Raw genomic sequence first — 14671 nt, forward strand, 5'->3', positions numbered from 1 at the left:
AGTGGCCCAGCCGCTCCTATATTTTTATGTATGTGGCCCTCAGTGAGAAAAGTTTGGACGCCCCTGGGTTAAATGAATATATTTGTGCAGCTATTTTAAAAGCTGCCAAGAAAGCTACGAAGTTAAAGGGAGTTGGGCAAAGAAAGAAGGTTGTTCCATGGTGGACAGTGATGTGCACATCGATATCGTTATCGATATATCCATCGCTAATCAGAGTAAAACATCGTATCGACATGCGTACACTTTTTTTGCTTTTGTTTTTTAACCACAACCGTGCAGCTTACTTCTGACTATTGGACAAGCCAAAGCCCACTGCAGCAGTGCATGGAAGAGCAGAGAAATGGCGGTGGCCGGAGGAGAGTCTGATTGGTTAAGCGTTAAAAGGAAACGTAGCGTTGTGTGGTCATATTTCTCACCAGTGGACAAAAACCTTGCGCAATGCCATTTGTGTGACAAAAGAGTGTCGCACAGGAGCAACACCAGCAACCCGTTTTCACATTTGAAGAGCACGCACCCAACAGCACATAAGGTTTATAAAGTTAGGCTAGTGGATTTGGCTCGGCTTGAACCTGTTTAGAGGAGCGACACGCAACCCCTCTTGATTTGTAGGAAGCTGAAACCAAGCAGTTGCAAGTCCAGGATTCCTCTCCTTCTACTCCAGTTCCTCAAAAGACGTTGCAGGAGAGCTTTCTTGGACAAAGCAAATACCCAGGTGGGTACAGGTAGTAAGAAAGTGCTTTTCGAATACTTTTCCCGTCATAAAGTTACTGTTACTGTTTTAATTTGAATCATAGATTCACTGAAATGAATATAATGAATGGGAATGAATCCTATTCTTCACTCAAATACAGTGTTTTTCTTACCAAGAAGACAGTGCTGTCTGCATAACTTGTGGCTTCATCTTTGACCTTATTAGACCAATTGTTGATAACATCTGTGTAGATTATTGTCAACTATTCTTTACTTTGTTTAAAAAATATGTATGTGTATTTAGAACTCAGCTGAATGGAAATTCAAATCTTTTTCAGATGATTCCCAAAGAGCACAGGACATCACAAGAAGCCTCTCTAAGATGATAGTTACTGACATGCAGCCCATCTCAATTGTGGAGGATCCGGGCTTCATCAAGTTTATGAAGGTGCTTGAGCCACGCTATCGTCTACCTGGACGGAAGACCCTGATGACAATACAAATACCACATTTGTATACTGAGGTGAAAACAGCAGTGAAATAATTTTTATACAGAGCTTCTAGTGTTGTCTTAACCACTGACATGTGGACCTCCCGGGCAACTCAAGCCTTTTTGACAGTGACAGCACACTGTATAGATGGGGAGTGGGAAATCCAGGCTTACACCCTGGACACTGTCATTGTTGTAGAGGATCACACTGGTGACAGAGATCACAGATTGTGGAGGACTGGGGCAGAAACAATAAAATACATGCAGTTGTTGCCGATAATGCACCCAACATGGTCAAAGCTGTCAGGACCAACATGTGGAAACATATTCCATGTTACGCTCACTCATTACATCTCGTAGTCAAAGACTCAATGAAGTCTGACCAGAGTTTGATGTCAGTAATTGAAAAGTGTAGCGCTGTTGTGAGTGTTGGGTATATTTCCACCATAGCTCCAAAGCAACAGAAATGCTTGAAAAACAACAAGATGCATTGAGACTGAAAGAAAAGAAATTGAAGCAGTCAGTCGAGACAAGATGGAACAGTGTCTGGAACAATGTTGGAGAGGCAAAGTGCTGTCTGAACAGCAACAAGCTGCTAAGACAGCACTTTGCCTCCTTGGTAAAGCCAACCTCTGTCTTAGTGAGGAAGACTGGCATTCTATTAGCCAGGCTATTGAAGCCCTCAAGCCATTTGAAGAGGTCACTAGAGAAGTGTCCGCAGATAAAAATGCCACACTTTCTAAAGTTATACCTCTGCTGTCTCTGCTCCAAAGAGCAAGTGCGTCTGCTGGGCCCAACGCTAATATACTGGCGTCACACCTTGCAGAGAATTGCAGGAGGCATTTTTCCAAGCAGAGAGCAGAACTCTATTCTGGCAGCCAGCACTTTATTAGACCCTACATTCAAAAATGTGGTCTTTTCAGACAATGGAAATGTTGAATCTATGAGGTCCAAGCTCATCGGTGAGATGCAGAAAGAACACCACACAGAAAAGCATGCCAGTGATGCCCCAGTTTCCAATAACCTGTCTGTCAGTGTATCAACCTTCTCAGTGTTGCAAGCTTCTCCTACTCCTTCAACTTCAAGGTTATGGCAGGACATTGACATGCAGGTTTGGGCTTTAGAGGGAAATGGCACAGTCAACACTGACGCATACATCCAAATAAACCAACGCATGGAGGATAAAGTGATGGCCAGGAAAGAGGACCCTTTGGGTTGGTGGAAGAAAAACGAGCAGTCACTTCCAATGCTCAGCAAACTGGCCAAGAAACACCTCACTGTTGCAAGCAGTGTTTGGTCACAAAGACTGTTTTCAAAGGCAGGGGAGTTACTCAGTGTTAAGAGAAACAGACTGAAAGCAAAAACATGTGAACATGCTCTTATTCTGAAACTCAAATTTAAAGCTTGTGAGCAGTTAAGAGAAAAAACAAACACACACTCACACACACTCTACACATGTAGCACACATAAGTATGCCCATGGTTGTGTTAGGGAGATACAGTAGGTGGTCTTGCAGAACTGACCAATCATCATGTTCGCGTTCCTTCTTGTTGTATTGTTTGTTTTTTTTTTTTTTGTTTCGTTTTTTCCTGTGTACAGTCCGCCGCTCACTGGCCAAGATGGCATCGGCAAGGTTAGACATAGTTTGATTTTGTTCACTAAGTAGTGGCTTCTTATAGATTCATTTTTCTTTTGTCTTACGTTGTTGACATGGTTTGGTGGAGCTTCCGCCTTCCCCAGAAGTGGCACAACATGGCATGTGTGACGCATTTTATCAGCAGATGTTACGGAGGCGTGACCAACACCTGGCACACCTGAAGCAGTATCCAGGAGAGGTGAACGAGCAGCGGGAGTGTCCTTCACACTCCTCCATAACATCTGCTGATAAGACGCGTCACGCATGCCATCTTGTGACACTTCTGGGGAAGTGTCAACAAGGTAAGACAACCAAAAAAAAAACCATGTCTCAAAAAACAAACAAACTAAGTGTAACACTATCTAATACCGGTTGGTTGGAATAGATGTGTGAGTTCCACCCCAAAAAACACACGATGAAGAGCAGTGATGTTTTGGAAAGAATTATAATCAACTAACCCAAAGATACAGACTTTGCCATCACAATACTGGAAAAACAATGAAATAAAATAAAATCAAAATCAAGTTGGACACAATAATCAATAAACACAGTTGTCAAAATCCAGTGATCAACCAATACAAACACATTCACACCTCGATTTCACATTCAAAAATAAACTCTGAGATCTCAGGAAAAAAAAAAGTAATAAAACCCAAAATGTCTTCTCTGTAAATAACAGGGATAAAAAAAAATAAATAAATAAAAAAAAAAAGAAAATGAGTGCACTCAAAAAAAAAGAAAAATCCTACCACCCTCTCTCAGTGCAGGTCCAGTCAGTACGGTAGGAGCAGGTGGTGTCCAAGATGAAAAAATGGATCAGTTGCAGCAGGAGACGGTGGACGGCAGCTACGTGATCCAGCAGGACTCCAACCCAAGGAAAAAAACCAGCCGGGAACAACTTTCTGATGTCTTTTGGACGGCAACAAACGGAACGACAGTCACACAGGAACTTGGAACGCCCCTGGTCCTCTGTTGTCTGTATTTTAATTGTGATCAAATCTTCTTCTAATCTTCTTAATTGTTCTCATAATTTTCAATAAAACAGCTCTCTTCACTCGCACGACCACATGGACATGCACCGCAGGCAGGGAGGGAGGAGAGAAAAAAACGCTCAAAGATCATCCCGAATTGAGAGGATCACTCCCCATATCCCCAGCGCACCGGAACAGAATAAATCACCGCTACCTGCCTTAAAGGGGCAGTAACACTGTGGTTCATATATATAAATATATATATATATATATATATATATATATATATATATATATATATATATATATATATATATATATATACATATATATATATATATATATATATATATATATATATATATATATATATATATATATATATATATATATATATATATATATATATATATATATATATATACACATATATATATACATATATATATATATATATATATATACATATATATATATATATATATATATATATACATATATATATATATATATATATATATATATATATACATATATATATATATATATATATATATATATATATATATATATATATATATACATATATATATATATATATATATATATATATATATATATATATATATATATATATATATATAAAATGTTTTTCAAAGGTTTTGTTTTTCATTGTCATTTTAAGTTATACTTATCCATAATTATTTCTTTTTACAAAGTGTATTATATTTTGTATCTTTTTTTATTGAATGACTTTTATTTAGTTATGATTTATATTTTTATTTATTGCACTTTATTCTTATTTATATTAATTTAAATTTGATGGCACTTTTTCTTTCATTGTTTTTCATTTTTTTTGTAATAAATATATTAAAGGCCACACATGTCTTGTGATTTTCAACTTTGTTTTAACTGAAAAAAAAAATACAAACTAAAAAGATCTCGCAATATCGACCTCAAAACTATCGAATATCGTATCGAATTTGAAAATGACATTATTGCCCATCACTAATGGTGGACAACAGAGTGTGATGAGGCAATTAAAAGCAGAAATAAGGCATTGAAAGTCTTCAAACAGAATCATAATGATCAGAGTCTTATTGAATATCAAAGATCACAAGACAGGGTAGGAAGAATCATAAAGTGTGCAAAGAAAGAGTATTGGCAAAGGTTTTGTAACTCAGTAGGGAGGGAAACAGAAATACCAAGAATATGGGCAATGATTCAAAGAATGAATGGGCTTAAAAAGGAGTTCAGATGGCCTGTTTTAAAAGAGGCTAACAAAGCAGTGGTAAGAGAGAAGGAAAAAGCTGAAATGTTGGTTAAAACATTTAGAAGAATTCATAGTTGAGAAAATATTAGTGAAGAAGGGAAAAGGACAATAAGGTAGAATGAAGCTTTGTTGCACTGTGAAGGGGAAACAGAGGAGTTCATTAATGCACCATTTACTAAAGCACAATTGAACGGAACTTTAAAGAGGACAACGCCATCAGCTCCAGGTAAGGATCAAGTATGTTATATAATGATAAATCACCTTTAAGTTAGAGCAGGAAATGAGTACTCAGAAAGTGTTAGGCTGGAGAATGGAACGCCACAAGGGAGGATTGTGATGGGATACAAAGAAGGCCAGAAGCTATTTTAAAAGTAGAGAAATGGGCCAATATGGGGATTTAGATTGTTTTAGTTGATAAAAGCAAAGCAATTATTTTTACAAGGAAAAGAATTTGGAAGTAGGTTCAGTTCAAATGATATCATCAGGATTTGGAGAAGGTTCAGCACTTTAATGGACAATAAATGATTGGGTTCATTTCCAGGGCCATAGTCAGGATCATCCAGCACAAGTTACTTTAAAAGCATGCTGTGAGAAGGAGAGGAGGAGAACAAAGAGCTTTGGATGGACAGTGAGAGAAAAAGCAAAACAACAGCAGATAGATGAGCTACAGATCAGCCCAGCAGTGCCCATATAGCACTAATACTGCCATGGTTCTTTCCAGAGTTTACTGTGGATCTATCAATATTAGATCACAGGAAAGACAAGAATTGTATTCAGTACCAGCATATATTGACAGCTATTACACTTCCATACATGTAGCAGTATGCTGTTAATCATCCTCTCATTACAGTGACCCTCCCCTTTGATTACCTGGCTTTCAGTAGCCAATCATTGCCAAGAGTTTGCCATAAAGGCAGATGGTAATCATCGGGTTGCCCTCTGATTTTGAGGACTGAGACACGCCCACTTTTCGGTCGTGCTGTTAGCATCGGATTCAGGTATGGTGGCGGTCGCCACGCTGTCTCCTTCACTGTTGCTTGCTTGCTCCGGGGTTGGTCTAGCAGCGACAGGGCACATGCAGGCTTTGGTCGTCATGGCTCTCGTGCACCAGCTGGCACTGTTTCTCTCTCTCCCTCTGCGTCTCCTCCGGTGCTGCGCCCTCTGGTGGCCGTAATCAAGCAGCTACAGAAAACACTGCTGCTTTGTCTCCACCTGTTTTGTCTCTGCTGGTTTTTGCCCCGGTTTGGCTTCTCCTACCGCCGCAGATCGTACCTGCCACTTGCCAACATTGCAATTGTGGTCCTACATCGGTTCGATGTGGGTCTCTGGGAGTTGTGGGTTTTGGTCCGATGCGACGTCTTTTAGATATTTATATGTATTGATATCACGGTTTGGCTCCGGGTTCTTGCAGTTACTTTTGTTTGTTTGTTTGTGTTTTATTTCTTTATTGCCCCTTAACTTTTTTTTGTTCGATTAAATACCTTATTTACTTCGTCCTTTTTATGTTGCTGTGTTTGCCCCAATTAGTTGCGTATTGTTTTGTTCAGATTCACTGTTCCTCCCCAATGTCTTTTGTTTGTGTTGTCCACGAGTTCATATTTCAGTTATCGTTGATTGATTTTGTGACGGCCACCTGTTGTCGAGGGCCTGCTATGTGTTTTCCCCTGCGTGTGTGTGTGTGTGTGTGTGTGTCCCAGCAGGTATCGCAGTGGGCGGGGTTACTGTGATTGGGGAGCACCTGGCCAGTCTCCCCAAGGCCTATAAAGCCTGCAGTCATCACCCAGCCGCTCTCTCTCCAGCATCTGACAGACCTGCTCCTCCAGATGCTTCTGTTAATCTTTTGTTTTGCGGCTGAGGCCTATTTCATTTCATTTCGCACCTCTCAACATTTGCATACATGATATTAACATTTGCAACCAACAGCAGACACACTGACAAAACTAGGACACACATTCCATTGAGTTACTTTTTTGTGTGATTTATTTGAATAAATCAAGATTATTTGCACCGTCTCTCCGCCTGTTCCCTCTGGTCATGGCTTTTTGAGAGCCGAGTCGTGACATATGGGGGCTCCTCCATTAGCGAAGCATGCAAAAGTGTCATTCATAGTAGCGCTGTGAATGGGCTTCATGCCGGTGACGTCAACGTGCTAGTGAAACGTGACAACCATATGGGTGGGAAAACGTGAGTAGTTTTCTCTCGGGATGCGCGGTGGATGTTCTGTTGCAGCTTGTCAAGGTAAGATGAGTGTCGGTTGGTGTCCACTGTTTTAATGTGTCAGATGCAGATTTCCCTGATAGGTTGGAGCAGCGTTGCTCCTCTGGGCTTCGCTTGGTTTTTGTTTTTCTTACTAGTGTGGGGGTGAAAGCGGTTAGAGCTTTGTTCAGGAGCATGGCCGTGGTTATGGTGTTGTAGCCACGAACATCGGTGGCTTCATCATTCCAGCGGTATCCAATGCATATGTACCCGCCGCAACTAGCCTCATGAAGACTAGGGTGCAGTCAGTAGCACTGTAGTTTTGGTTAGGCAGCTTAGTCAGAGGGGATTGTGTGTTCTGTTTGGAGGCAAAACAAGTCTCGTGTTTATGGAATCACAGGAGTGCCACAATTAAAAAATAAAGTACAAGGGTTTATTTTATCATTGTGTTTTCCCTTTTGGCATTGTAAAGCACAAATGGAAAAAACAATGACAACATTTTTTCCTTTGCCTTTTCTTTTTGCCTTTTCTTTTCTTTTTGCCTTTTCTTTTGCCTTTGCCTTTTGCAAATGGAAAAGGCAAAGGCAAAACGAAAGTCATTTTCCTTCTTGCCTTTGCCTTTACCAAATGGACTGGGTTGTCAATCAAATGCCATTGGGTGGGGTTTTCAGACCAGGATTGGTAGTCAATACCTGATCGTTCCGAGCTTGGTTGAAGGAAAGTGATGTAAACTAATAGGAAGTACACACTACATGTATTTTGACTGGCAAAAGGCGGAAAAATAAAAATTGAGGGGAGGTGTTCAGCAAGGACTTTTAACAAAAAAAAAAAAAGCTCGGATGGTGAAAAACGCATATAGTGTGTACTTCCTTTTGTCGCTAAGTTAACGTCACTTTCCTTCAGCCAAGCTCGGAACGATCAGGTATTGACTACTAATCCTGGTCTGAAAACCCCGCCCAGCGGCATTTGATTGACAAACCAGTCCATTTGGTAAAGGCAAAGGCAAAAGGAAAATGACTTTGGTTTTGCCTTTGCTTTTGCCTTTTCCATTTGCAAAAGGAAAAGGCAAAGGCAAAAAATTTTGTCATTGGTTTTTCCATTTGTGTTTTACAATGCCAAAAGGGAAAAAAACAATGACAAAATAAACCCTTGTACCTCTATTTCTACATTTATTTATTTATTTTTAAGTTTGGCACTCCTGTGATTCCATACGTGTTCACCTGACTGTCACTTATTTTTTGCTTTGACGTTGTGAGGACTGTTATATCTTGTATGCCATGGCTGGAGTTGGTGAATTTCTGAAATCACCTTCGGTGAAATTATTGGACGGGTATACAAAAGAGCAGTTATTGAAAATTGTGGAACATTTCGACATTGAGATTTGTGATAAATGTTTAAAAGATACTGTGAAAAGTGTGCTGAAAGCCAATTTTTTGGAGAGGAAGGTGTTGGAAGAGGGTGCTGAAATAAGTTCTCTTCCGTGTACGGTAGATGCGACTGGTATAAATCCATCAACATGTGCGTTAACGTTCAAACAGCAAAAGGAAATGTTAATTCTGCAATTAAAACACAATGAGGTTATGCATGTAATGCAACAGCAGCCTGGACGCTATGAGACCCAGAGTGAACAACCTGCTGCACTCTGAGCACTAAATTCAGATGATGTTCATTCTCATGAGTATTATTATTCAATGACTTTATTTCATTCATTTGATGAAGGATGTGTGACATTTACACTTATTGTCATCTATTGATCTCATTGTTTCTCTTCTCTTGTTCACTTTGAACTATTTGAATAAAATAACATCAGTAATGTGATATTGTGGTTGTGGTCTGGTGAAGGGGGGGTGGTTCAGCCAGGGCCCAATAGGACTTTATGCATAACTCACAACATGTATCCCACATGTAGATATATGTAGACTAGATCAGGGCTCCAGCTGCCATTTCCAAACTCATCCAGACAAACTGAATCTCATGCAATCAATGTCTCGCATTTGAGCTCACAGCTTTCATGTCATGTCAACGCTTCACATTAGGAATAAGTGACAATACAATATGATGTTATGTCATTAAGTGAGATATTAGCATGGTTATACCTCCTATTAACAGGAGTTAGAGGTTTGCTCATCCTCCTGGAGGTGGCGCATTATGACAGGAAAGACATGAAGGAAAGACAGACAGCGGTGATGAGTGGCAGATGAGTGACAGGGGAAGCAAACTGTGTCAGAGTGGCAGCATTGCAGGCAGCATCTGTACAAGAAGAAACTATCCAAAGAAGAAGAGAGTCATGAAGGTCTCTGGACTGGGCTGTATTAAGGTCAGCATCAAAACACAACGGAAAGAAATGGCTCATGGCACTCCAACAAGGTTGTGGACATGACTTTGATTGTTCACTCACAACACATCTTCTCCCCATTTGTTCTAAAGTGCAGATTCTGCTGAGGGAGGAGGGGCCACTTCACATTGAAGTGCTTTTCCAAAAAATGCACTAAATTCATCAACATTTCAGCACAGTGACAAACACAATGAAATGATGGAAACTAAACCACATACATTGCATATACCTGCCATCAGTCTATGCAATGTATGCTAGAAATCAAAGCCATAAGCAAAAGGCCATTCAAACATTGCACAGATATAGATTAGACAGACAGCTGCATACTCAACACATAGTCAGTGTTCAGCATTAAGAGGAGAATTAACACTGTCACCAGACATTTCAGAGATGCCCATGGTGTTGAAATGACTGTGATAGCAGCGACTGTATGAAGTAGTCATGACTAGAACAGCTGAATACGGCCGTTTCCATGTTGCTCAGCAAAAAGCTTTCCAAATGTATCTCCATCTAATGCTTTAGTGCCTTTTGATGGACTGCTGAGTGCAGCCAAACTCCATGCCACAATATTTGATGACCTTCCCCCACCACTTTCAATAAGAGCCGCTAGCCTACCACAAGAAAAATAATGCACAACGCTAAGACGTCCAAATGTAAAGAAGTTCTACTGGTACGTTGCGGCCCAGTTCAAGCACTGCTAGTATAACTTGTATATATACAAGTCACTTTGTACACTGTCTTACAAAGTGCATTCTATGCACGCAAAGTGCAGTCTCTCTCTCCAGAGCAACAGCTCCAAAGGCTGGTTGAACAGTTGACCGCGGCATGCGGGAACAAACAAAACAGTTTACGTGTCCTTGAGCTCGTGCTGCAGAGTTTGCGTAACGCCACCAGAGATTGGTTGCGTACGGGTGTGCAGGAGTCTCCAGAGAATGGGTGGGCATGTCAGCTGTGGCCCACCTTTTGTGTCGGTCAGCCCGTCCTGGCTGTACAACACTGATGTTCATGTGAGGTGTAGTGTAAGGTGTGGTGTGAGGTGGAAAGGCAGGTGAAATAGCAGGGTGTGCTGGAACAGGAGTGCTGGAGGCAGTGATGGTGCCGTTGCCACCTTCTCCTCGGAAACTCTTCGTGCTGTCCAAGCACCAGATTGTGAAAACGATGATCCAGCTGATGAAGAAAAGGCAGGCCAGCGTGCCCCGTTGGCCGCAAAAGCCTGGCCTGCGGAAAGGGTGCCAGGACACCGGACGTTCCATCTTGCTGCTTTCGTTGGAGTGAAGCGTTTTGATTCACCATTCACTCGTCAGCTCCCGGTGTCCTCGGCGTCCTCGGCGACAGGTGATGATCCGGCACGTGGCTCTCCTCCTCCCTCTGAAGTGCCTTTGTCAGCTCCCCAGCGACGACTCGCTTGCAGTGGCTCGCGTGGATCCAGGTGGCCCTCTCGGCAACTTTGACGGCGGTCTGCGTCACCAGGAGCACCTGGAACGGCCCCAGCCAGCGATTTGCCTTCCAGCTTTTTCTCCTGAGGTCCTTCACCAGGACGTAGTCGCCAGGCCTCAGGCAGTGGAGCGGTCCCGTCGCAGCCTGAGGCAAAGCAGCAGACACTTGGCGCCTTACGTCTGCTAGAGCGGATGCAAGGTTAGAACAATGAGTTAGTATTGTATCTTCACACAAGGCCGTGGAGGGGAGTGCCTTTCTTCCTGTAGTCATCCCAATCTGGGGAGGAGCTGCAAACAAAACTTCAAAAGGACTGAGATTAGCGCGTGCGCGTCTCCTCATTCTCATGTACATCAGGACAATGGGAAGAGCTTTTGGCCACGGCAGGCCAGTGTCGGCACAACACTTGGCCAATTTGCTTTTTAACGTCCCGTTCTCACGCTCTACCGCCCCACCACTGGCAGGGTGATAAGCACAATGTTTTCTGAGGTCAATGCCAAACAGTTTGCCAATTTGATTAAATGCCTCGTTTGCGAAATGTGTCCCATTATCGCTGGATACTTTGTTTGGAATTCCCCATCTGGGAATTATCTCAGTCAGCAAGGCCTTGGCCACATCGTTGGCTGATTGTGTGGCGCTGGGAAACGCTTCGACCCATTTCGACCACATATCAACCATGACCAGACAATACTTTTTCCCTGCTGATGGTGTCAATTCGATAAAATCCATCATGACATGTTCAAACGGTCTGGTTGGAGCTGGGTGTGCTGCTATTGCTGCCATCTTGACTGGTCGTCCTGCATTTTGTGAGAGGCAGATTAAACACGCTTCACAATGCTTTTGTGCTACGACTGAAAACCCTCTAGTAAACCAAAATTGATTGATTAATTCCAACATCCCCCCTTTTGACACATGGTCTAAACCGTGCGTCAATTTAGCGAAATGTGAAAATAAATGCTTTGGCAGACACGGGTTACCGTTTGGTCCTTCCCAAATGTCAGTAACGCGGTCCCAGCGTGCGCCTGCGGAGCGCCAAGCGGCCTTCTCCTTCGCTGTGGCGAGGGACTGCATCTCAGCCAGTGATGCATCAGCCTCCTCAAATGAGGCTGTCATCATCGGGGCTGACGAGGGTGCAGGCTGCCTTGCAGCGGACTTTGCTGCCGCGTCAGCTCTGGCGTTGCCCTGGGAAACAGGGTCACGAAGGTTAGTGTGAGCAGAACATTTACACACTGCTATTTGGGAGGGCAAAAGTATGGCCTGCAAGAGGTCAGCAATAAGCACATGATTTAACACCGGCTTCCCGTCTGACTTGAGGAAGTTCCTGCATTTCCACAGTGCCCCGAAGTCATGAACGACACCAAACGCATAACGGGAGTCTATGTAGATTGTGACAGACTTGCCCTCTGCAAATTTACACGCTTCAGTTAGCGCAACCAGCTCTGCCCCTTGTGCTGAGAGGTGACATGGAAGGGAGTCAGAACAGATGACCTCCGAGTCGGAGACAACTGCGTAACCAACTCTGTTGGCGCCTTTGTCGTCCCGGAACGCTGAACCATCTGTGTAGAAAACAAAATCAGCATTAGCAAGGGGTTCGTCAGTCAGGTCAGGTCGGGGGGAGCAAATTGTGTCTAGCTTTGCTATGCAGTCGTGTGGCTCTCCGTCGGTGGGGAGAGGCATGAGAGATGCTGGGTTAAATGTGTTGCACCTCTTCACAGTCACATTCGGCATTTCGAGCAGACAGGTGTGATAACGCAGGTACCGTGCAGCAGAGAGATGTGACGTGCGCTGCTCTGCTAGAATCAGGGACACTGCGTGCGGTACCAACAACGTGAGCTGCGCATATCCCACGATGTCACGGGATGCTGACAGGGCTTTTTCAGCGGCAGCTGTGGCGCGCAGACACTTTGGCAGGCCCACCGCAACCGGATCGAGCTTTGCTGAAAAATAACCAACAGGTCTGAGGTCAGTGCCGTGTTTCTGCAAAAGAACAGAAGTCATGCATCCTTCTCTTTCATCCACAGCCTGAACGAACGGTCTTGTGGGGTCGGGGATGCCTAAAGTGGGCGGCGACTGCAGGGCCTTTTTCATGGCTGTAAACGCGTGTTCAGCTTCCTCAAACCAGGCGAGCTGAGATGACATAGTCATGTTCGGCTTGTGAATGAGCTCCCTCATTGGCTTCTCGAGGATCGAAAAATCTGGAACAAAATTTCTACAGTACCCACAAAGGCCCAAAAAGGACATCAGCTGTTTCTTTGTGCGCGGCTTGGGAAAAGATGAGATAGCTCCAATACGCTTCTGGGAGAGCGTACGACCTTGGCCTGATAAGACATGGCCCAAAAATGTTACAGTGTTCTGGCAGTACTGCATTTTCTGAAGGCTCGCTTTGTGGCCTTCTGCTGCGAGGTGTTTGAGCAGACTGACTGAATCAGCGCGGCATTGTTCCTGTGTTGGGGCTGCGATCAACAAATCATCCACGTACTGCAGCAGCGCAGAACCTTTTGACAGCTGTAAGGAAGCGAGGCTGTCGCGGAGGGCTGCATTAAAAATGGTGGGAGATTCACAGTAGCCCTGACACAGCCTTGTGAAGGTGTAGGGTTTGCCGTTGAACTCAAAAGCGAACCAAAACTGGCTATCCGGGTCAACAGGAACGCTGAAAAAAGCATTGGACAGGTCAACAACTGTGAACCACGTTGCATCAGTCGGAATTTGTGACAAAATCGTGTGTGGGTTGGGCACGTTCGGTGCCCTGGCGTGGACAGCAGCGTTAACTGCTCTCAAATCTTGAACAAACCTCCAGTCATCACGTTGAGGAGGAACTCTGGCCTTTTTCACAGGGAACATGGGTGTGCGCACTGGCGAGTCGGGGCATGGGACAATGACACCTGCTTCGAGAAGAGAATCAAAAACAGGAGTGATCCCTTCAACAGCTTCTGGTTTCAGGGGATATTGCGGCTGGTTGGGCCGAATATCACTTTTGGGTGTGATCTTCACCGGTTCGGCACCTTTGATCAGTCCTACATCGTATTTGTGAGCAGCCCACAGTGAGGAGGGAACCTCACTCAGTTCCTCGGGCAGCTGTGATATATCCGTAAAACATGCAAAACTGGTGTTAAAACGCTCGCCGTCACATGTGTCTGCTAGATGCAGAGAGCGCAGAGCTGGTGCTTCCAGTGGAAAATCAGTCTTGTGCACTTTCAGAGAGGGGGAATAAAAATGTCCCCGCTCATCCGGGTGCCAGTCTTTGGTTGACAGGCATTTTGTCACGGAGGGCCCTAGGTCCTTCCACTCATCGTCCGGACTCTTGGAGAGTGAAATGTGTGGAGTGGACCCTTGGACAGAAAAAAATGCACTCTGCTCTGGTGTGAGTGTAACAGAGGCAACGCATCGTTGGGGGCCCAAAACAAGGTTGAAACTAAAAGGTCATCATTCACGCTTGAAAAAAACTTACTCTCAAACACATTGTTTCTTTCATTCGTCACACTGGCTGTGCAGTGCAAATTAGGAGCTTTCATGAAGTGAGCATCACCTGGAACTTTATCTTTGGCCGCCGTTATCAATTTTTCAGAGGCCTCGAGGGGAAACAACCATTGGTAGACATGTAGGAGAGGCTTAGGAATTTGAGCCAAGGTCGAAGAAGATAACGACC

The 14671-nt window shown here is 43.6% G+C and overlaps 1 long non-coding RNA gene across 2 annotated transcripts; it reads left to right on the forward strand.

Annotated features, from left to right (window-relative positions):
- Nucleotides 1-318: 318 nt before the first annotated feature.
- Nucleotides 319-2749, forward strand: LOC142882103 (uncharacterized). 2 transcript variants are annotated; one of them, XR_012925743.1, is made up of 4 exons: nucleotides 319-529; nucleotides 610-712; nucleotides 852-936; nucleotides 1029-2749. It is a non-coding gene; the product is annotated as an uncharacterized LOC142882103 (long non-coding RNA). The 2 variants fall into 2 exon arrangements; XR_012925742.1 differs by having other exon boundaries at nucleotides 328-712; nucleotides 1029-2748.
- Nucleotides 2750-14671: the final 11922 nt, after the last annotated feature.

This window comes from Nelusetta ayraudi, unplaced genomic scaffold (genome assembly GCF_046127955.1).
Source record: "Nelusetta ayraudi isolate G7.1 ecotype Tasmania unplaced genomic scaffold, CSIRO-AGI_Nayr_v1 ptg000232l, whole genome shotgun sequence".
NCBI lineage: Eukaryota > Metazoa > Chordata > Actinopteri > Tetraodontiformes > Monacanthidae > Nelusetta > Nelusetta ayraudi.